We start from the raw sequence: 24889 nt of genomic DNA, 5'->3' as shown, positions 1-24889 counted from the left end.
TCTTGTGGGAAATAAGATTTTTATTGTGTTCTCACAGTTCTTCATATACCATCAGGTTTTTGTATTGTTTGGTTATTTATAAACTATGTTATTACCATATTATAGCAATGCTAGGAAGATGCACTGAACCTGGGGTGCATATTTCTGTTACAAAAATGAGTCAAGAACATGAAAATGGGTATAAAAGTCTATGTGCTAAATGTGACTTGATATTTTGTGTATTTACTGCTGTGCAAATGGAGCATTAAGCAGAATCCATCAACAATTTGGTGTTGTACAGTGTTTCTATTACAGCAGTAACATCACTGTTCTGCCTGGACTTTGTTTGCTTTGTGTATGTGTAAGTGGCCAAAGAAAACAGGTATCAGTAGAACTGGGTTTAATAGGATAAAATTATTTTCTCTGCTACAATGACATAATTTTGGAATTAATCTCTTTAATGAGTTATTCCAGTTTACGTGGTAAATGAGAGCAGAATTTGGTACTCAGAGTAGGAGATAATGCATTTGATGTTCAGAATAACGTCAGTCTGCTATTTTTACAGTTATAAAAATATACTTTCAATTGATGATAAGATCTTGTATTTTCAAATTAATAGTCTGAAAGTTGGAGTGTGTATGAAAAGTGCCTTTTTGCTTTAGCCAAGGATGTGTGTGGGTTGTGGCTGGGTATCTTTTCTTCTTTTTTTTTTCCCTCCCTCCTAAAGGCAGCTATAGAGCTACACTGGAATTTCTGTGTTACTGTCTGTCATGACACACAATTCGTGTGGCTTTTGCAGAACGGCCGCGTGGCGCTGGCTCTCTGCATTAGCGGGAGATGACAGCGATGGACACGGTGCCCCCGTGGGGGAAGTTCATCGTAAAGCAAAGTTTCCTGCAGTCCTGCACAACGGCTCTTTCTGCAGGAGCAGCGTGATCAGGCGTGTCGGGTGGTCATCAGTGATTCAATCTTGGAATAGGGAAAAAAGGAGACACAGAAATTAGCATTTTCTCTGCTACTGAGAAATACTGTTTAATTTGATCTCTAGTTTCTATATAAGCACAGATGCTAAACCTGCATTCACTCAGTGAATCTACATTAAAATTTTTTGCAAAGGAATAATGTTTGTTTGTTTAGCCACTGAGTTAAAAATATATGTACATAATTCCTAATTGTTGTATCTCTAGGAGTCTTCTCAGCTTTCCTACTGTTGGTGTCTGATATCATTCAGTTCTGGTGTTTTGTTTCAGCTGGTTAGTGTAGTCTTTGCCTTCTAGGAATTGATAGTTTCCAAGTAAAATAAACAAAAGCGGTGGCTACTATTTCTATGGAAGTTGTTTTGGATACCTCAGATGCTGGTAGTTGGGAGCTTGGAACATACGAATATAGCCTACACTAGATGGCAGTGTAAAATACCAAGTCTTAAGTGATTTGGATTCCTAAACCCAGCAAGAGCTGCCACGCTCATGGCTCAGTTCATATGCATATTTTTACTGCAGATACTCCTGCTAAGTATGAGGTCACTTATTTTTCATGGTCTAATTTTGTCTTGAATGATATTGTTTGACTAAGAGAATATGTTTGCGCAGGTACTGCAAGAGAGCTGGCATACTGAACATTCAGTCTACAGTTTAATCTTGGTTAGCTTGTTTGTATCTGTAATTATTTACTGGTTAGGAAAAATATATGTATTTTTTAATGTTATTTGAGATGTATATTATTATAATAGTATGACAAAATCTATTGACTGATAAAACGGAACGGTTTGTGAGACCTCATTTTAGTATTTTATAGCTGCATTACGACCATTTATCATTTACATAGGATGATCTGATATGTATATGTTGTTTTTTAAAACAAATTGTACCTAATCTCTAGGGCAATTTTATTGATTGTACATACTGTTGCAGTTTATTCTTTATGCATGTGAAGTAATGTAATGTAAATGTAATGTAAAACCAGTTGCTGTGATGTCAGTCTTTTAAAAAGTGGTATGATCTATTAGCCTCGAAAGCCCAAATGCATCTTAATGTAATTGAAACATTGCAAGGGAGCTTCGGTGAGAATGAGGGTTAGGACAGTTGTTTGTGAGCAAAGTACACCCTTTGTTGGTGCGTCTTGGAATGCTTTCGAAGTTTTCCTTCAGCATAATAATAATTCTGATCAAGATGGAGAAAGCAACATTTACAGGAAACCTTACAATCAATTTCTGTACCATCAAGATGTGATAGCCTAGAGACAGATTTCCCTACTAAAGCATAAAAAGCATAAGAGATTAGAGAACCCAACCTATAAAGGTTGTGTGCATAGTTGTTGAACTGCTTTGTTACATATTTGCAAGTGAAATTAGAGAGCAGTTTGATGTACCACCATGAAAGCTTTGTTTTTAAAAATTGGATTTTCTTTCTCTCACAAAAGTGAGAGGCCTGGTCGCAGTAGCTTCTTTGGAACTGTGTATTGGAAAAAGCAAAGCTATCTGCATACTGGAATTATTAAATGTACTCGGACTGTCAAAAGATACATGTGGTACTTTGCACTAAAATTGATCTTGTAAAAGACTAGGAGTGTGTAGTGAGGGAATACTTCCCTTTCCTTTTCTGCTACTACTGTCATGTGTTAGTATCATTGATACTTGTAATATCAGTATTTTGAAGATAATGTGAAATATTTACTGTCAGAAAAGGTAGATGTGTCAGTAAACCTGTGCTTGGAGCCATACTGCATGTGTGTCTGTGGGTCTTTGAGGGACACGATAGGTAGTGTCCCTCTATGTTTATGTAGCCTTTTGAAAATTCAGCTTAACTTCATCATTCATAGACTGCAGCAAAGGAAACCTTGTGTAAATTGTCCTTGGCAGCTCGGAATCTTAGTTGTTACTTGAATTCCAACTGTGACTTGAGATACGATGTCTCAGTTTGGATCTCTTTGGCTTGGCATTAGCAGATAATTTGTTTGTTTTGCCTCAATTAGCGTTCTTTATTGAATGGCAAACCGGTAACCTTGCACAAAAGGAAAAGCGTGTGAAACACCAGTTTATTAAAAAAAAAAGGTTGTGGATGCCTCTATTAATGTGAATGTTTTCTTACAATTTGTGGCTGAAGATTGATCTAAAGATGTGTGGGAACCTGACAGAGAGGATCCCTGATGAAAGCATAATAGTTACTGACTGACTCACAGGCTGAATGGGGTACAGACACTGAAGCAAGATTAAATGGCAGTTTATTTTAGATCTATCTAAGAAGTATTCCAGAAATAGACTGTCTGATCCTGTGTCCAACACTCTCACCTGCAGCCATCATGGGGAGACTGAAATCCCTTTGTCCACTTTGGGATGGTGTTTCATAAAGGCTGAGGAGGCTTGATCTGTGCAGGTGTGATGGTCTCAGCCCTCAACCTGGAGGTTGGTCACCCAGTTTCCTGAGATTTCTGTTCTGGGCTAGCACTCAGATATAGTTTGAGGGTCAGCAGCTTGTTCTCTAAAATTCTACTCCTGAGAATGGATCTTGTGACGAAGTGAGATGCAACTGAGTGTATCATGCCCATGACATGCTTTGTGATCAAAGATGCATCAGACTACCAAAGTAAGCTCTTACCTTACTGTTCGTGGTCATACGATGTTACAAGGAAGGTGAAAGCTTTTTTTATTTAGTCACTTCTTACCGAGGAGTGGGGATGAGGGGAAGCTAAGCCAGGTGGAGTCATCTGCTTGTTTTTCTAGTCCAGCCAAATTTTGCAGTCTTCTTCCAGGTGGTAGCATTTGTTGGCTACAGTATCTAAGTAACTCTGATACTCCACTCAGAAACATGCTACAGTTGTTTCCATGTTACTTTTAGGAGGCACATTTATAATAATTATTTTAAATGCCTAATTCAGCACTTGCTCAACTTGTTGAGCAGCTTGCTAATGAGGTGTCCTAGAGTTATCTATGAATATTTATTAAGAATTATATCAACAAGAGAACAAGAAAAACTGTACTCTTTTTCAGAAGAGTTACTCATTTTCAATGCACTGAAATTACCTCAACAACCAATTTTGGTATGTTACAATAAAATGACATGCTTAGGCATTTTGCCTGAAGCAGTTTTCTATTTTTTTTCCTTTCTCTGTCTAATCTAGTTCATCAAAACAGCAGAGTGCAGGTAAAATGGAATTTTACCTGACGCTTGTGGTTACCTGTTTCTTAAATACAAGAATAATAATGAATAGCTTTGTCTTCATGAACTGTTCTGATTGGGAAAAAAACCCCAAACAAACAACAAAGCACCTCAAAACATGTGCACCTCTGACTATTTTAAACAATATACTGATAAAGGAATAATTTAAATATTAATAATTACAATGGATAGTAATGTGATTACTAATTATTAATAATTACATAATATACTGTAGCAATTTGTGTTCTTGTCAGATACTTTCTAAGTTCTGAAAAACATCAGCTTTGAGAATCTATTTTTGTGTTCTGAAAGAGCAATGTCTCTTGCTATAGTTTGAAGGTTAAAGTAGAAATATTGAATTACAAAGTGCAGGAATACTGAAAACATAGCAGAAGATATATTTTTAAGCAGCTTTAAAAGACAGTACAAGCCCATCAGTTATGACCCTGGTCTTTCATTTCTATATTTGGAGCAGTGTTGTAGCTCTCCATCCAGATGATTTGTTATTTCTGCTGTAGTAAATAATTCAGAGGAGTCTTTGTATAGTCAGCAATGTCACATATCTCTCACTTCCCCTCAGTGACGGGAGCAGATTCTGACCCTATTTGCCGTGTGGTAAGTTTACTTAAGCTCAGGAGAACACTCTGCAACATCTTGGCTTTTGAGTTTTGCTTTCTAAAAAAATGTTCTTAGCTTCATTTAGAAACTAAATTTTAAAAATTATCGGTGATGTAGCCCTTCTTGTGTTGGTTCTGGAAATGCACAGAAGGGACCCGGTGGTCAGGGAGACCTGGAAATGCTGATATGTTGGCAGGAATTACAGGTCCTCTCTTGAAAGTCTTATTGGGCTGAGGCTCAGACTTACATTTTGGTCAAATGGTCCCTTGAACAGGCAAGGGGAGATGTGCCTGTGTTAGAATGACAGTGAGAAACCAGAGGAGAGCCAGTGCCTGCAGAGCAGGGAACCTCTGGGGAGTCATAAAACATCAGGGCTGGCAGAAATTGTCCTACCAGATGGGAAACGAAGGAATATGCCGTCAACAGTCTCAGTGCTGCAGCTTTCCCGAATCTTTAACAATTAAGTCTTTGTGTGTTTGGCTACTTCCCATCTTACCTCAAAGGTTGTTTCATCCCTGTTTGTGTTAAGTGAAATTCTGTGAATGTGAGGGAATGGTGAGCTGGCTGCTTCCTTAATGGTCACAAATGAGTAAACAAAATTCACATCTTCTAATACCTGTAGGTAGCAGGTGTCTGTACAGGTGATGGATTGCAGTGGCTCAGGTAACTAAAACCAAATAAAATAATTTATACTGTATTTAAAATAAATACCACCTTAGTGTATCAACTTAAATATGATCATATGTGAAGAAGGGGACACGAAGTGTAAGTAAGTTTATAAAATTTAACAGAAGAAGACAGAGAGAGAATTTTTTTTTTGTTTGCTATGCCACACCAAAAGGAAATGCCTTAAAAGAATTATCAGGCAAGGAAGAGATAATTAAATCATCAAACACAGGGAATTTCATGGCCATTGTGGGTAAACAACTCTGAGTGCTCCAGGCAAGGGACCAACTTAATTAAAAAAAAAAAAAAAAAATCCAATTTGGTTAACCCATTTATCAAAGAAATATGTTGGAAAACCATAAGACTTTGTACAGACATTAAGAGTTTGCCTGTAAGTGCAACATTTTAGGAAGGGAACTTTCTAAACTTTCTTTGTCATTACTTTAAAAATGTATAAACAGTGTGGTATGCAGAAGCTATTTTTTTTATCCTAACTAGTAGATACTTAATTACTTTTTTTTTTTAAATCATAAAATATTTCATTTTCCTTTTCTAAATAAGGAGGAATAAGAGATCTATAGCAAGAATTGCATTTACTTCGGCTTATTGGAAGATAAGTATCTTATGACCTTTCCATTAGTATTTACTGAGTACTCCACAAGTATAAAACTACCTTGTCTCTTAGTTGGTCTTGATGATACATAACCAAGTAAATTTTGGTTTTTTTTGAAGTTCTACCAATGTGTCTGATAAGACTTTTTCTTATAGAAAAATGTATTCTCTCTCATTTATGGATAATGGTAGCTCTAATGAGAAAATGACTGCTAGAAAATATGATTATGTATTTAGAAATTAAGGAAAAAAATCCAAAACAAAACAACACAATACTATTTTTTAATAATTTATCTAGTTACAGCAGCCAACAGAGATTTATTTGTATTTATTTATTTATTTATTTATTTATTTTAAATTGGGCTAGAAAAGAATGCATAGTAAGCAACCCGGTGTACATTCTAGAAAAGTATTAAAAAGATAAAATGTATGAGTCCATAGTGAAATTATTTAGTAACTTTATAATTGACAGAGTAAAAGCAGACATTTGAGAATCACAAAGTTAACTTATATTAGCATACCACAGAATAAATCCTAAATCACACGGAAGATGCATTGTTATTGAAGAAGCATTACGTGAGCTGCACCTTATTGTAGTAGGGGATGAATTTAGACCACTGTGAAGCCAACAGTTTTGAAGCTTGAAGAAGCCTTAATTTGTATTCCATGTGATGTGGAATGAATGACTCTTCAATATTGGGCAATGTGAGAAGGAAAAGACCAATTATTTTTTTGAAAGGAGGAAATATGGAGGGATTTTTAGTCTACAGTACCAAAATCTGATGATATCTTTTTGCCACATTTCCCCTTGGTTACTGTGTTGAGAGAGATTTCTGCTCTCAGAGGTGAAAGTGTTACAAAATCAGTGTGAATCCAATTTTTTCTGCCAACTCCTGTGGCATCCATTCTCCTCAAACCTCCACTGGGAATAGGAGCTTTGGTCAGCTGACAAGTTTACAAGTTTAGTAAGCTGACAGCATTACTATTATTTTTATTTTATTTTTCCACAATTTATCCAAGGATTTGGCTAGGTGGTTCAGAATGGCCTGTTAGGTATCTGTCCTCCTGGTTCTTACCAGCCTGCATGTCATAACCACAGAAAATAATACTGTATATGGGTGGGATACTAGTATCAAGCCAGTATCTTCCTCCTGTAATTTATTATTCAAAATAAGTAAGATTGAGGAGTAAGAAGTGAGTGGATGAGAGAATCAGTTGAGAAATTTGCTGCTCGTGTGTGAGATCTCGAAGCTTTGTATACCAAGTATAGTCTCGGTAGGTCTTATTCCAGGACTTTAACATTTTTAAAATATTCAAAGAAATTCATAGATAAATTGTTACAAATAATATCTTGGTCTGGCCAGTCATTTCTTGTCTGAGTGAGCTTGAGCCGTACATCACCTGAGCAAGCAAGGAAATGCTGTTTGCATGAGGTTGTGCAGCTGATGGTGGTGTGGATGCTGCCTTGACCTGCAAGCCAAAATTCAGAATAAATCAATAGAATGCTTTAAGCTTTCAGTTTGAAATAGCATTTTTACTTGTACTTGATTTACTGAATTGTTATCGAATATGTGATGTGGTATTTGCAAATAGCAGCATTAATTCATATATTACTGGTATATGTAGATGTATCAGTCACTGACTGTTTTATTATAGTTGGAGGAAAAAGCCAGAACTGAGTGCTTGTGTATAAATGAACGTTTATAAAACTTGGTGCCAGAAGGGCAGCAAGGGAGGAAACATAGACACACCAGAGGTACCCATGAAACCAAAAGGAAGAAATCAGCATTCTCCTAAGAAGCTTCTGCTGCTGTGCTTACACTAAATTAAGAGTATTTAACAAGTTTTCCTGTTGTGTCCAGCTATACTACTACCTCATGCCTCTTTGACATAATTTTGTACATGTTTTGAGTCACAGCTTGTCCATGTGTATCTCTTTGGCTCAGTGAGGCAGTGATTCTTGATAATAGCAACTAGATGCAACTTCAAACTCATATTGTTACAGGGCACAGTTATCTAACACATTTTTTGCAAGTAATTTTCCATCTTTTAGTTATGGATTTAATATTTAAAATGTGAGGATTCTTAATGTGAAGAGTAATATTAAGGAACATTAATATTTTATTCAGGGTCGTAAGAAATACCTTACAGTCATTTTTGCTGATGATATAGGTAAGATATCTCTCATAGTTCCTTTGGGAGTTTGGTGCTTACTAATCGTTCTTTGCTTAAAGGATAAGGCATAAAATATTCCTTTGTATGTGTCTGCCAGAAGTTAGATTACATTTGAACTAAATAAACACTAAATTGGAAGGAATTTAGGTTAAGATCTATATTCATAGATTTTAAAATTACCGTGATCCTGAGAAACAAAGCTGGAAGTGGAAATCTCTGTCAGCGCTACAGTGACCTTTGGTTTGGCACAGTTCATACTTCTGTGCTGGCCTGTCCCTGGCACTTTGTATTTTACAACTCTATTCTTCATTCACAGAAGTGCCTATGTAGAAGCAGGATGTATTATGTAAGTTGTCCTTTTGGATGTGTGTGGTTTTATGCATTTCATGCTGGAGGGTGGTTTGCTGGTCAAAGCTGATGGCTTAACTGGAACAGCAGGTTCAGATCAGACTAAGAAATTGACCTCAATTAAGGTCCTCCGTTTTATATCTGCATCCTGATTTAAAAACAGAACAGATTAGTGGTTCTATTCAGTGTCTTGCTGTGAGTTATGTCTTGAATATATTTTTTTTAAGAATTATTTTGCAAGATTTCTTCTGGTTCCCATATGCCTCCATGCCCCAGGGTGCAGGGCTGCTTTTGTTATGCTCGTAGCTACTTAACCAGCCCAGTTTCCTATTCTTTGGCTTAGTTGTAACACAATATCATAATCTGGTTAGAACTACATATTGTCATATACTGAAATTATACATTCATTCATCGTTTCTTCTCTTTGTTCTTTGTGTCTTGAAAAGTGGATTTCTGTCCCAATTCACACTGAATGCAGGAGGGTTAATTCTTTTCAAAAAAAGTATAGAGTTTTTGGATGGATTTTTTTTTTGGTGGAATACATAAAACTGTTCAAGAGCATTTTAGGTACAGCCTTGTAGAGAATTTATGGGGAAAAAATGCTGTGTTTATCTGGGAAAGGTTTGGGAATAGAGTAGTTTTTCTAGAGAGAACTTATGGTGGAAACCCAGCTTTGTGGGAAGAAAGGCTGGGTAGTTACTTAATGAGAGCCAGGGATAATTGAAGTAGGAGATAAGTATGAAGGATCATGATGAGAATTTTTTAGGACTGATAGGCACTGATAGCCTGGAAAGCTGGAGGTGAAGTGACAGTCCCTTTGTTCCTTTTGCTGTCGTCTGTGTGTTCTTCCTCAGTTCTTGAGGCGAAATTTTCTGACAAATTCCATTAATTCAGTGACAAGAAAAAGAAGATTGAAGTTAGAAGTGTAAGTGTGCATGTTGTTTTAGACTAAGGAAATCAAATGAAAAGTAACAAAGTTTAGATAAACTGTCTCATTATATGCCTTGTCTTCTGGTTTTGGTGGTGATGGCAGGGCAGCTGCAAATAAGTTGATTGCACAAACCTTTGGGCAGTTTGAGAAACTCTTAGACCAGAAAAATGAGAAATGACAGACATGCTGAGAGAACAAGGGAAAAGATGACATTTCTGTATTTCTCCTAGTTTCTGCCTTTGTTTTTCTTTATAAAACCTAAGTGCAGCTCACTTCAGGGCATGACAGATAGCTGTTGTATTTTTTTTTGTTTTGTTTTGATAAAGAAAAGTCTGAACAAAAACCTCTCTCAATTGCATGTAAAAAATAGTCTTTTTTCAATTTACATTTCTATGCCTGTGTAGATATGACATTCAAATACAAAATAAATAGTTTTAAATTTTTAATATAGCTTATCAATCAAATGTAATTTATTTGGACAGTCTACAAATAAATTGCCTTGTGACTGTCAAATCTTGTGCAAGCCATAATCAAAATGCTAATTAAAAACAAAAAAATCCACTTACTCTTTTTCATTTGAAGAGAATGGGGAGTGATTATAATTTTTTGATCCAACACAGGAATAAGTAATCTTACTTAAGCAATCTTAATCTGTAAAGCTATGACTGATTCCTTATCCTACTGGGACAGTATGACTGGTCGCAAGGCATTTGGATATTAGTAATGTTTAGTGGTAAATCAGTTGTTTGATGGAGAGCAAGAGCTTTATTCTGTGATCAGATGAAGATTTGATGATCATAGGATATCAGAAGACTTGGAAATGTATGTTGGAGATAGCCATGAAATAAAAGATAATCTAATGATAGCAAAAAAAGTGCAAGTTAGTGACTAAAATCAGTATCTTCTTAAGCGAAGGGTGTTTGCTGTGTTTTTCCCCACTCTAGGTGGACTATGCTGGATTCACCTAGTCTGGGTCCAGTCACCAAGTGCCATGGGAGAGTGATAACAAGTCTGTATTTGTAATACTTTCTCTTGTCACTTCTTACCAGTGACAGAAAAAGACACAAGAGCCTGTAAGGGCTTTCCAGGTAGTACTGAGTTCCATCATATAAAATAAAAGAGCGATAGGAGTATTCTATAGTCAGTTGATACAGGACAGCAGTGTATTTATTGCACTGGATGACTTGGTACCCAATAATGTTTTCTGAATGCTGTTACTGAAATACATAATTTATCTTTGAAACCAAAAAACCCAAAACAACAACAAAACCCCTCAAACAACAGAAAGCGAAGTTTGCATCGACTGCAGTACTGAGTTGGAATCTGTGTGTACTTGTCAGCAGCTCCCGGTGAACTGGTGCTCTTTAATCCAGCAGCATATTTTAGCAGACCCAACAAAGGAAAGGGGTAGAATTGGTACCACAGGACTGAGTTCCCTATGGGCATAAAAACCAGGCAAATTATACTTTTTTGGGCCAATGTTCTGGGGGCTAAAACTTACTGTTGTATTTTTCTTTTTTACTGCTTTTTACTGTGGTTTTCTTCCTTTAGTTTTAATATGCAAATTACAAGTCAAATATATTAATTGTTTTATCAGCATCCATGGAAATCAAATGAAAAAGTAGAGAATGCAGCTGTCAGTGGGAGCTGTGCTCATTTAATGACTGTAAAATTTGACCTCAAGCTAGGCCTGCTTTTATTTGTTTTCTTATGGATAAGAGATTTGATGGAAGTATTTTGGTATGATAGCATTTCAGAATTTTGACATATATTTAAATAGATATGGACTGCATGCTTGAATCTGTACTTAGCCTTTCACTTAACCTAAGACTTATGAATGCAAACAAAATAAATGAACAAAGCATTCAGTAAAATCATATTGAGTGATGCCTGCCATGTAAGAAGAGCAGCAAACTGCTGGCCAGAACTGTGGCGGACAGGAGACAAGCTCAGCTCTGGCCAGGAGTGGCAAAGAGTTGTGGTAAAACATGGTTCCTGCAAGTTGATATTAGGAGGCAAGCTATCCTTTCTGTAGTTTTGTCTTTTAAATGCTCTGTTTTAGAGTAAATAGCATAAATGCTGCTGATATGTCTTAAGATGTAGGGAATGTCTTAGCAGGATGTTCCCCCAGCTCTGCTGTGTGGCAGCTGGTGGCACAGCTCTCTGCTGTCACAGGTCCGATAGGTTTTGTCTTCTGGGCTCTTTTTCTCTTAACTAAATAGATGTCCCAGCCCTGATCATCGTCTCCAGGGTGCAAGATCTGAAGGACAGGGCTGGATTTTGGGACAGTGGAGGATTAAACTGTTACATTTCTCTCTTCAGGCTCGATTGAGATTTCTCTAATTTATGTCAGTTTTGAGCTGATGCCTCAGAGTCTCTGTGCTGCTCAGATTAGTCCAAGTATAAGGTGCTTTGGGTAAATTGCTTCTCTCAGGCTTAGATTGGCTTCCAGCACCTCTCTCCCTGGGGTGAAGGGGGATGTAGGACCATTTTGTTGCTGAGAAGATGAGAGTTTAATTTACTACCAGCCACATTATAGCTTCTTTTAAGGATTAGCCCAGAATAGAGAAGTGAAATATTTAATCTAGATACTACTCCCCTCCTTCCCCTTCTGATCTTCAAAATGTTTCCAAACACTGTGCAACCAGATACTTAAACTTTTCTGTTGCTGGATTTTTACTTATCTATTTATGAATTGATTTATTTTTATTTATTTTATTTAAAACGTGTATTTGATGTAGGGGTGAAATGCAGCAGAACTAAGTAGCCACCAGTAAGGACACAGGGAAGAACAGTATCTGAAACTGCTTTGGAAATTCTAGGTGTGTATCTTGGAGTTAGTCAGATTTTCTCCATGGTGCCACAATTAATGCCCTTAATGAAAGATAAGTCTTCATTACTTAGACTCTTAACGCCAGCTGTCATGTGTATGTTTATCTCGGTGTCAGAGGGGGCTATGCCATGATGTGATTATCAGTTTTTCCATCTTTTTTTTTCAAGCTATATGTACCCAGAAGCCATTTCTATCTTGGCACAGTGATGATTCCATGGAAGCTCTTAGATTGTTTGCATTCTGTGTATGCATTTTTGATCTCCTTACTGCTGGGAATACATAATAGACAATTCAATACACTGTCCAGCTCTTGCCATATCAATGGAAGAATACTTAACTCACAATTTTAGTTTAATTTTTTTTTTTCAAAGGTAAGTGAAATTGTAGCTCACCTCAGCACGAATTATTCTGTTGATAATGTGAATTTAACCAGGAAACTTTCTCAAAATTAAACTTCTGCTTTTTCCTTAGAAGGAATCTTTTAATAACATTTGACTGGTCCTCCACAGTGTTTTTGTGTTCACTATCAATAATACTTAGATATAAGCTTTTTTCTGAAGAAATTTCAGCAAGTTGGTCCTTTCTGCTCCATTATCCATTCAGCTCCATTTGATTTGTGTTGGTAGCAGCGGTGGAATGTAAGGAGCTGAAAAATAAATTGCTGGTTCTGCATGTCTCCTGACTGGAAGTGTTTGTTAGTTAGCTATTCTATTCTTCTTATCCTTTGTTGTCAGTGCAGTCTGTACAGAGATTAGTTTCTTCATCAGAATGAGAGAATGTGCCACTTATAGTGCCATTTTTATCCTGGAAATGGAAAATTACTTCTTCTCTGAGAGGCATGAGCATTCATACACAACTCATGTCTTTGCAGCTCTTTAGGAAAATAAATAAATCAAGATGTCAAGCCTGTAATCTCTGTCCAAGAACTCTGTGATTCTTCCAAGGCTCAACATGTACAACCATGAGTAAGATGAAGTCACTGCTCTGGATCACAATTCATTAAGTATGTCATCAATGTTTCTAGTATGCCCAAAACATGATGTAGCATTTAGGGTTTTTCTTTCTTTTTGTAGTTACCCAAAACATGTGCTGTAGAGAACTACGGTGTAATAGAAGCAAAAGTGTGGTGAGGTTGTACTCTGATTGATCAAGTGATCAGTCACTAAAAGGCAAAGCATTTGTAGGATCACAGCACTAACGTCTTTCTACCTGTGATTTACAGGGCCTGTTGTATCTACCAAGGTTCTGAGGAATATAGAGCCACCTTGTAAAGACCTTCACTGAGGAATGATTTATTGTATTGCCAACAGGATGATACCAGTCTATAGTTAACCATGTCTAGTCTGTAATCAGACTCAGTGGGGCAGATTAGATGCTCTTATAAAGGCAACATGACTGGAGAAGATTGGCAGGAAAAAACAGCATAGATACTGAAGCAGTTGCATTTAGATAGTCTGTACTTCAGGTGGGCAGAGAGGTTTATTTGTTTGTTTCTGAAAGCTTTACTTAAATTGGGGGCTAAGAAATAAAAGTATGCAATTCTGTAAACACAGCACTGAGTCCTTTCAGATCTTAGGAATTTTTTTATTTGCATACATTTATACGCTTGATTATGTGGGGTTTTTATTTGCTTAATGGTGGTGATCAGCTATGCCATTGCAAGAATTAATCCCATCAGGACTGGTTTTGCAAGTATGGAAAGCCATAACCTTCAGGGATTATGATTCATCCATGTTTAAAAGGAACATTCAGGCATTAAACCCAAGTTTTATTACTGAACATCCTAAGATCCCTGCCTGCTGGCTTAATACAGGGAAATGGCAAATAAGAGTAGAAAGTGGATGATGAGCTCTGTGTGTCTTGCTGAAGTGGCTGTTGTCAGTGTTGGGCAGCAGCAGCGAATGATGTTCTGGCTCTTCCACTAATGCTGGTCTCAGCCAGGTGTTCTAGTTTGTGTTGATACCAGTGCTCATTTGTGTTGAATAGCAGGTGTTGAGGATCAGCAGATATTTATTGTTGTCCCCCTTGTTGTGGGGCTGGTGCCTTCTGGAAGTAGGAAGAAGTGGCAACTAGGAGTACTAAAACTTACCAGTTACTGCTGAATTCAACAAAGCCTGTTTGAGAGAGAGTGAGCTTTGTAGAAAATAAAAATCTCATGGAAGAGGGGAAAAAACCTGAAGCAATTCACACTAGTTTATTTAACTCAGTATCTTGACACATCAAGCTCAGGTAAGGTAGTTGGGTGTGATTGTTTTTACTTTAAAAGTAATTTTTTACTATTCTGTATTGAGTCATGTAACTATTTTTGTTTCTATGCTCAGGCTGGTCCTGGCTCGTAATGGGGAAGCTCTGAGGGCCATTTAAAAGCTGTTTGACCTTACGGAGCAATCACCATTGGAATCTAGGCTTTATGCTATGTAGCAGCCTAAAGAGAACCATGGCAGATATGTGCTGTCTACATCAGTGTCATCTCTCACTGCATGAGAAATCTGCTGTTTTAGTTAAAGCTAGCTCTAAAATGACTGTTAATAGTTTTAATGTCAAGTCTTCATCAATACAAATCCTATGAAAATAACTCTAGGTGCCCATTGCAGCATCATGTTACCTTCATTTGTTTATGTTACGTTTGTGGTTGCACAGTGCCTGGTAGCTTTGTGTTTCCCCTGTGCCTTTCTTTTTTTTTTTTTTTTTTTTCCCTTGTTCCACACAAAACAAAAAGTGCAACAATGATAAACCCCACAACATGCAGGTTTTGGTCCTATATGCATCAACACACATCTACTGTGAAGGAAGTCTTGAGCTATCTATAATTTACATATTGGTGAGTCTCATAATTTAGTAGGGATTTGTACTTTGTATATTTGTAAATAATCTGTCCATTGTCTCCTTGACTTTGTGGCCCTATGAGAGCACTGAATTAATATCTTTCCTTATCTATTCTTTCATTTTGGGACCAACTTGTCTTTTTTTTCCTCCTCTTCAATAGCAGCATTTGATGCATTAGTATTTCCTATCCTCTTATCCTCTGTAGGCTACAGTAGAAATTGCTATAATATGTACGAAACGTGCTAAAGTGATTAGGAAGTCTAACGGTTTTACCAGTAATCCTTATTAGCCTCTATTTAAGAACACACATCTGGACTCCAGACTTTCTCCCTTTGGCACAGGGGCCATTTGCAGTTAAATAGGTTTGTCAGTGTTTTTTTTTAGAATTTATACAATTCATAATAAACAAGTTGTAGGTTGGTACAAGTTGGTTCCTGTTGTGTCTGAAAAAAACAGAGATGCAATCAGGCGTATTGAGAGTTACCTGCTGCCTAATCCCAGGCTAAATCCAGCATGATTTTTCAGTCATTCACCTAATACTACCCAGAAGTCCTATCAGTGAGTTGGTCCCTTAATCCCAGACAGATTAATTTAGGTATCACATGTGTTTATATATCCCACTAATCCTTTATATGATCAATCCTACTTTGGGTTTTCAGTAACTATTTTTTCCTGTAACTCCATTGATTCACGCGTGCAGCTTCTTTCCTGGCTGTCATTCGACTGTCTTTTACCTGCACCAGTGAACTAGACCTGGGGACATAACAGTTCTGGATAGAGAATTGGTAGCAGTTTGAACATAATGTCTGGGTGGAACTTTTCAGCAACTTCTGTTGTTTAATAATTTTTGTGAAATTAAGTATTAATAAAAAGGAATCAATAATAGTGGAAAGATAGTCAAAGAGCAGAAGTTTGCTGGCCTGTGTATTACAAATATAGCCAGTCTGAGGGATATCAAGCTGCATTTGAAATACTAAGATGCTTAAAAATGACAAGAAGCAAGGTTGCTAATAAGAAGTTAGGTAAGCACGTATTTGTGTTCAAGCAGATGTGGTAAGTCTAACCAAGCTCTGTCATTTGCTGAAAAATAATTTGGAAACCAAATGTAAATTGCCTACAGTAGAATTATTATTTTAGCTTTGAAAAAGTCTAGTATGAATCAAAGCAGCTTCTCTCATTTTACTAGACTTGTCTGATTATATGTTATAGATGAGTTAGTCAGACTTTGTCAGGGTGAAATATCTGTGGCTGACGTTGTGCTTGAAGTTAAACAGCTGCTTGAAAAGTAAGGTTGAGTAGACAAGAAATAGGGTTAGGTTAATGCCTGCAGTCGAGCCAGGCTTCCTTCAAGGAGCGAGTTGTTTGCTGTGGTCTTGGATGCTTTGAAGTGGAGATAATGGACATTTGGCATTTTCAGTACTTCAAGAGATGATATTAGAACTTTGGGTTTAGAGTTTTTAGCTTCTGTGATACAGTCTAGACCCAGAGAGTATACTCAGTATTTTAAAAAACCTGAGTCAAAGTATTTTTGATAAAGGTGTCTGCATAAATTTGGCTGTCTAGGAAGAATATTGAGCTCAGTCTGGGGGAGTGCTGAAGCAATTCAGTGTCCACAAACTCTGGATTTGGTGCCAAGATACATTCGGTATTGAATCCATCCTGTTTGCTGCTTCTCTGTATATAAAACCAAGGGCTGGCAAGAACAAACTTGTACTGTCATCATATAGTAATATAAAGAAGAGAAGTATACCAGCTACTGCTCTGTATCTTCTTCCATTGTGATGAGACAGTAAGGTCTTTAAGAGGAAAGATTCCAAGGGGAGATGCCATTTTTCTTTAAAAGTCACATACTGTAATTACAAACTATGTTACTGAGATTGAGAGGGTCCTGTAAAATGAGGAAAAATATTAATACTCAAGTATATGTAAATAACATTTGTGGTTCTGAATTAAAACATGAAGACCAAGTATCTTCAGAAAATACATATTAAAAAGATTTGCTCTTTTCATAGAACTACTATCATTTAATAAACAGTCCTAATAAAATCAGTGTTCTGTCATAACTTTCTGAACTTCAAGCAAAGCATCTTGCAAATATTATAATCTCAAATAATTTTAAGTGTTACATGGACTGGTTAGGAATTTGTCTTAAGTACCCAGAGCAACTGGCTTGTTACGTTGACTTTTTCTGTTCCATGGAAAACTGCAACTTTTTATCTTTGCTTATATTCTGCACGTTTTTCTTTCATTTCACATTCTCTTTTAGTAAGTAGAACTTGTTTTTCTGTCAATATCTCCTGGTGACAGAGATAGCACTATCTATTGTTTCATGTTCTAAATTGCTTCTGACTTCATTTTACACCTGGGGAGTATGGAAACACAGATCTGTGGCTGTTGCTTTCACACTTTGTCATGATTTTCTTTATTTTTGCTTAAGAAAAGTGACAAGCCACCATTTGAGATCTGGAACTTTTCTGCTATGGCAGTACCACTGCAGCTAAATTGAGACTGCATTGTTTTGCTGTGAATATAAACTAAAGTGTCTCACACTTTTCAGTGACTAAAGCCCATTTCCAGTTTGAATATTTTCTAACTTCAGTTTCTAGTAGGGTACTCGGATTTTTGATGCCTAGAGGAGTATATTTAGTAACTTTTAGAGAGAGAAAATTTGGAAATAAACCTGCTCTCTGTTTTCCTGTGAGGTTTTGGGGTTTTTTTGGTTTTTTTTTTTTTTTTTTTTGCCTCCTTATTAATGGTTATAGAATTAATCAGTAGAAGCTTCAGGCAGCCCATGGTGGCAAAGGTAATATAACCTATTTTACTTTGGGAGAGGTGCAAGGCAGGGGGAGAAAGTGAGAGAACTGTTAAGTTCCAATGAGCCTCTTTTCTAAGCCTGCTAACCTATTTTTGTCAGAGATAGACCACATGTGTACAGGCTGGAGGTCACATAAGACTTTGACATGCTGGTGGAATGGAGAGGTGGGGATTTGTACAAATGTAAGTTTACAGATGTGCTGGACAAAATGGTAGATTTGCTTCAATATAATTTATCTGTTCACTATACCAGAGGAGGCTTGTGGCTCTAAAAATCAAGGCTGAAGAGAAATTTGGCTAATGGAAGGTAGAGATGTATATTTGTGACTCTCCAGACAGTGGAAATATTGAAGGTTTCTTTTGGAAGAGTTCAGTGGGCTGGAGGAGCCACACGGCTGTGTGGAGGTTCGATTGGCACTGAACAGAATTCTCACAGGCCTTAGAAAAGGGCAGAGATGTAGCGGGAAAACAATCATTAATTACTTGAGAGCTGGTCCTACAGAAAGAATTCTGGTTTTTTTTTTTTTTTTAACTATTTAAAATATATCTGCTGGAAGAGAAATCTTTTAAAAAGATGACCTCAGATTGTAATACCCAGAGAAGCAGTTTGCTGGCATTGAGAATTTGCATCATTGCTCAAGAAGAAATTCAAACTGAGAAATGTGATCTATTTGCATAATGCCTCTGACTTGTATTTGGTGGTTGGGTTTTTTTTGTTGTGTGAGTGGTTTTTTTGTTTGTTTTCTCCTCTCTTTAAAGAATGCATGACAAGAGATAGATAACCCAGGAGAGCACAGCAGATGAAGCAGTGTAACTGTGCAGAGTGGCAGATGATTATTAGAACAAAAGTTAACTGTAATAAATATTTCTGAGAATAGTAGTCAAACAACATAACTAGTGGTTATAACTATGCCAGCTTTGAATGCAGTTAAGGCTGTGTTAGCTGAAGCACAAACAAAGCTGAAACACTTCCGTGCGAATATCAGGAGCGTGGGGTATAAAATGGAATAATTTGAATTGCAGAATATTAAACTGGATAGCACAGCCATAAGACAGTAGCATAGCAGTCATGACAGAACATGCATACTGAAGGATATGACCTTTTCAAGCAAGCTAGAAATAGTCTGCTGAATAGCACTATAATAAATGATGCATTGCTCTAATGATTTAGAGACAATGTAAGTGAAAGTGAGACTGCTTAGACTGATGTCAGTTTAGTAAAAGGTGATAAGAGGTTCTGGTGGGTGTTGGTAGATCTCTGATGTAGATCCAGAGCTGGATCTGGAAACAGGTAATTGTAAAGGTGTGAAGGTTAAAATTACTGGACACATTGTGAGAGGCTACCTTCATACCTGCCAACTGGAGAGCAAGTGCTTCTGATAAAGGTAGGAAGGGCGAAGATATTGTGGTTAGGAGGTCTAACAATTTTCTTAATTTGAAAACAAATAATGGGGCCAAGAAGAGGTGAGGCTGGTTTTGAATGCTGCAGTTTCAACTCAGACTTTGTGTATTTGGAGCATTTATGTGTTTTTGGTCCTGTGTGCTTTTTCTGAGAGCTGGATTCAGGGAAGGATGATGAGGACCAGAAAGCATTCCCTACAGGAGAAGAGCTGAAAAAACAAACCCAAAACTTAGCTTGCTTTGACACTTCCAGTAAGGCAAAGAGGAGACCATAAATGTAAGGTAAAGGTCAGTGTTGGCATAATAATGTGGATAATTTGGACATTCAGACATTTAGTCTGGAAATTACAGAAAGTTCTTGCCATTAAACCAGGCAGGTGTAGGAGCAACATTCCTCTGGGGCTATCAAGAAAAAGCTGTCTAGCTGCTTTTAGGTTTAAGCTTGTTAATATATGTTGTGAGAAGAATTAGATTCTGTTGCATATAATAACAGGTTTCATAACTTGGAGGTTTCTTTCTGTTTAGTTTTTAATGTGATTGGGTTAATCCTTTGTGTCCAGCGTGTGCTCCCTGGGTTGACTGACTGGTATCTGGCAGGAACTGTAAGTATAGTCTGTTCTTTGGATTACCTCTACGAGCTTTACAGGGAGTAACTTTTTGTTACTTTTTTTTTTTAGGTTTAAATCCCATTAAGTTGAAATGCCACTACTACAGTTACAAAGAGTTACCCTGAACCTTTCATTTCCATGTCAAGAGAAATCTTTTATAGGACTTGAGGCCTTTAAAACAGATGATGTTAAAACTGACAGGTTTCTGACCCTTGGTAATTTTTTGTGCTTGAAAGGTAATCATTGGAACAGTCTTTCATTCTCATGCACTTCAAAACTGGCAGCATAAAAGCCAATAATAATAATAACCCTCCTTACCTGCTGCCCCTCCAGACTTCACACCTCCTCCATTCACCTGCAGGAAAAGTCTGATGTGACTCGTCTCAGTGCTTGTGCTAATGGCAAGGGAGGTGCCCATGCATCTCCCCATGGAGTGATCTGAAGTTAATGTTATGCTATTTTGCTGGATCAAAATAGAGGTTGAACATTTGTATTTTACTTGCACAGGAGGAATCAGTTGATGTATCCACAGACTAATTAAATTTAGCAAAGGTTTTTTGGGAGAAGGGCATAAACAGTAAATGGCTTGGTAAAGAAGACTGATGGGTCTGTGGTGCTCCTTATGGTGGGGGTAGAGAATAATAATTTAAATAATAACTTAAAGTGCCAACTTAATAGCTTTCCAAACAAAATGCAAAGCTTCAGTCTTCCTTTATTTATTTATTTTAAAAATCTATATGCCGGGAAGGGAAGGAGACACTTAAATTTGAGAAACAACCAGAGAAACTTGGCACTGTGCATAACCTCCAACTAACATACTCCTAATTGCTTGACTGCTTTGAGGAAATAAGGGAAGAAATCAATTTTTGAGTAATTTATGTGTGTTTTTTTTATCTCCCTTGTAAGGTATTAATACACCATAGTGAAACGGTGTGTGTGGGGAAACCACAACAACCTATGTTGGGTAAATTAAGTAGAACATTTTTGCAAAATCCTCTTTGTGTGTGTGCACATATGTGTGCTTGCAGCCTGCAAGTTTTAAGCTGTTCTGAGGCATAGGCAACAGCTATTTACCAGCAGAATTAAAGTTTCTTAAACTTCTTTTTCTGAGGTCCTGCACAAGTTGCTTTTCTGCCTTGAATCAAGGTCATCAGAATAGTTTAGACTAAAGTCTGAAAATTCAAGAATGGGGGGGGGAAATCCTGAATCAATTGAGGTTGTACTTGAAATAACAGTTTTTTAGGCTGTTATGTGCCAATTGCAGAAAGTTCTTCTGTCCACCAGCTGCAGCAGAGCTGTTAGCCCAGAGCAGCTGCCTTACCTGGGTTTGCTTAGAGAGCTGGAAGAAGCTGGACCCTGAGGTCTGAGTGTGCTGCCTTCTCACCTTTACTACGTGTCAAAAGCTTACCTGGAGTGCTGAGAGGAGCTTACTGAAAGCTCTGGCCAGGCTGTGAGTGTTCTGCTTTGCCTCTGTGGGGGAATGGCAAGAAAGCAAAGAATGCAAGTGTGACCAAGGAACAGTCTGTCTGTAACTGGAGAGACTGGGCTCTGCGCTGGCGAGCTTTGAGAGATGAAACTCTGAGGGATCTTCTTTTCTTTAGCCCTTTTAGAGTTGGACTTCTTGGTGCTTTGGGTTTGTTGATACCCTTCTGAGTTCTATTTCTCTGCTTCAGGCTGGTTTCCCAGTTCTTTTAGAACTGGAGAACCCTTCCAAGGTATGGAAGCCTGATTAAAATGTAGGTGATAATCCTTCAGTTAGATGTCAAGCAGCTTTTCCAGGCTGGGCAATCAGGTGTGAATTTTTTACTAGGCATGGAAAAGAGACTGTAGCCATTTGCATCCTGGGGCAAGATCAGTTTCTGCATCAAGGGGCTTTGCTGATACTGCCATGCATCTTTGGTTTTAATCACAGAAGCTCTCACCCCTAGACTGTCTCTAGTAAAAGTCATAGTTATCTTTTGTGTTTAATACAAACCCATTCATTTAATTCAGACACGTGTTTTGTAATAATTGTTTCATACCACTGAAGTAATGGACTCTACTCAAACACTTCTATACCGAAGCAACCTGAATATGCTATAGAACCATCTCTTGAATTTCATATTTTGTGTGTAACTCTGACAGCCTTATATTTTTTCTTGAAGTTACTGCTGTGAACTTTTTATCTTTGCGTGAGATGTTTAATCTGAAAAAATAAGTATTTTTTGTGAGTTTTATGTAGCCGGAGTATTTGTCAGGTCCAACTTAGATTAAGGTTGTCTAAAATAAAAATTTGCAAAACATCTGCCAATGACCCCATATAGCTGAAGAGAGTAGTGTGTTGCATGTGACAGAGTAGGTCACTGTGTGCAGAAATCCAGTTAAACATAGGGCTCTATTGCCCAATTTAATAACTTATAAAATAAGTTGCAATTTATTTTCCAGGATTTTAAAAAATTTCCTTGGTGTTTCCAGCTAGTCGAAAACTTGTGTATTACTGAAAACAGGTGGTATAATGATGGACATCCAAGAACAGGAAATTTAAGTTTACTTGAGGGTAAACTTTACTTTTCCCGAATTGCCTGTCTGCACGTGAAGGCATTAGCAGGTTTTGACTTCCCGCATGTGGTGTCTGTGTTGCTTACAGGTTGTAACAGGGGAGTTCTGTGGCCACAAAATAAGCAGTCCCATAGGTTACTGGGGATACGGCAAGGAAAAGAGCTTCTGTACCTGCAAATATACAGGTTGAACAGTCCTAATCTTAATTGAAATGAGTATGTGGGAAGTAGGTATGTGGGAGGAGCTTCATTGTCATGTGCATTTGGCCATGGGTTCAAGTTGTGGTTCTTAAGTATCAACTCCTAATCTTTTTTCACTTTGGATGAATTTAGAGAGATTTCATCAGCTGCTTGGTTTAAAAAAATTGGAAGTTTTTAAGTCTTCTTGATATGTTTTATTCATACTTTAAAATATGTAAACTTGATTCCTGTCTGCTAATTGAGGATATGTGGTTGATCTTAAGGCAAAAGGTCAATAAATGATTTGTTATTGCTGTATCTGCTGCATCAGTATGAAGTGGTAATGTCCTCAGTGATTTGAATGTTACTTGAGTTTTGTTGCATTTCTTCCCCCCTGTAACTTTGTTTTGTGTGTCTTTGAATATTCTCATTCTCTGATGACAGAATAGTTTCTGCTGAGCTGAGACTTCTATTGCATGTAAAAATTGAATCATTATTATTGAGATACAGTTAGTGCTGTTATATTAAGGAAAAGTAATAAATTGTTAAATCACAATTTCCTGGATTTATTTGTTCAGCGGTATTACTACGTTTTTAATGAGAAAGGTAGGTAACCAGATATTTGTGAACTTTTAGGAACAATATATTTAAGGAATGTACTTCATATGAAGATTTTTTTTTTTCTGATATTTCTGTTGAAATTTAATTATTCAAATTAAGTATCATTGTCAAATATTAATCCCTTCACTTTCCCATGCTTTCCTTCTGTCATTTTAGAGGTAATTGAAGACAACCCAGTAACCCCTTTCCCTTAGAAGGTTCAGGGGCAGGAGACCTCATGGTGCCTCCCTAACTGTGGGACAGTAAAATTGAAGCTTCTGCTGGGTCTTCACAAATGTATTGAAAGAGTTTCTCTAAGGAAAAACACTTCTGTTATTTTCTTGAAGACTGCATGGGAAGAAGGCAGCCAAAGCAGAATGGATGCTATTAAGCAAAGTGGAAGAGGTTCCTTCGTGTTAACACCAAAAGAAAAATGGTGGTGAACTCCAGAGCTCCCTGAAACTTAGTGAAGGGATTTTACTCCAAATCTTTATATCTTACATCTCTATTCTTAAAATGTGATATTAATGTTGTATTTTACTTCGTGTGGATGACTTGACTAAGTAATAGCTAAAATCTGTAGAACCCAAATGAACCCCAAATCTCTCAAATTTGCTCTTTAAAATCTTTAAATATTTATAACTTATGTAAGCCCCAGATATAATAAATTTCATAGAATCATAGAATACCAGGTTGGAAGGGACCTCAAGGAAATTTGAAGGATGGGGAGAAGCCGAGAGAAACTCTGATCACTATGGTTTTCTAAGCAATGTGGTATATTTTCTTTTCTAGCTGTCAATATAGATACCAAGAGCATAGAAGTTGTTTGATTCTAGGATATGATGCAAAGCAACAAAGGTTAAGAAATAAAAAGTTCACAGTCCCCAAACAACTTTTAAAGATTAAAAAAAAGATACTGCATCTTGCAGAGTATAAGCCGCAGTCTTAGTACAGTAATTTATCTGTTGCGGTAAAAATGGTCAGTAAAACTGGTGTCATAGCAATGCTGTATTTTAAGTTGCCTTTTGCTTCTGCAGTTGTGTTTTGCACCTTTCGCCTCTGCCTTTTGCATCTTTATAGATATTAGAAGAAACAGGAAATAGTCTTGTAGAGGTGAACGTTCCACCCAAATACTTTATCTTGCAGAATGGGGCACGCTGCCATTTTCAATACATTGCAGGATTTTTTTGAAACTGGTTGTGTCCTCTCTCTGTCTCTTTCTTTAAGAGATGAGTGGTCCCAGCACGTTCATTCCTCCAGACTGATTTACCTACTGTGTAGTGTGTAGGAGCTCCAAGTGAATTGATCTATACTGTACTCAGGTTTGCTTTGGTTTTCTGCTCTGTTTTGTTTTGTTTGAAATGGCAGGTTACAAATGGTTTGTGTGTTTACATTCCTGGAGACAGAGAAAGGAATCTGCTGTGTAAACAAATTGGTAAATAAGTAGTGACTGAAATGCTGCTATTTAGCTGGAGACTACCTGCTCTGAAACCACAGTGTCATAGTAGTGGCTGAACTCATATTAACAGGGTCATTTGTGTGTAGCTAATGGCTTTGAAACGTTGATCGATGCAGTCACTCTTGAATAGGGTTTTGAAAGACTGATT

This window comes from Nesoenas mayeri, assembly GCF_963082525.1.
Source record: "Nesoenas mayeri genome assembly, chromosome: 4".
Taxonomy (NCBI): Eukaryota; Metazoa; Chordata; class Aves; order Columbiformes; family Columbidae; genus Nesoenas; species Nesoenas mayeri.
The sequence above is the reverse complement of the archived record's forward strand: the minus strand, read 5'-3'. Positions refer to the sequence as shown.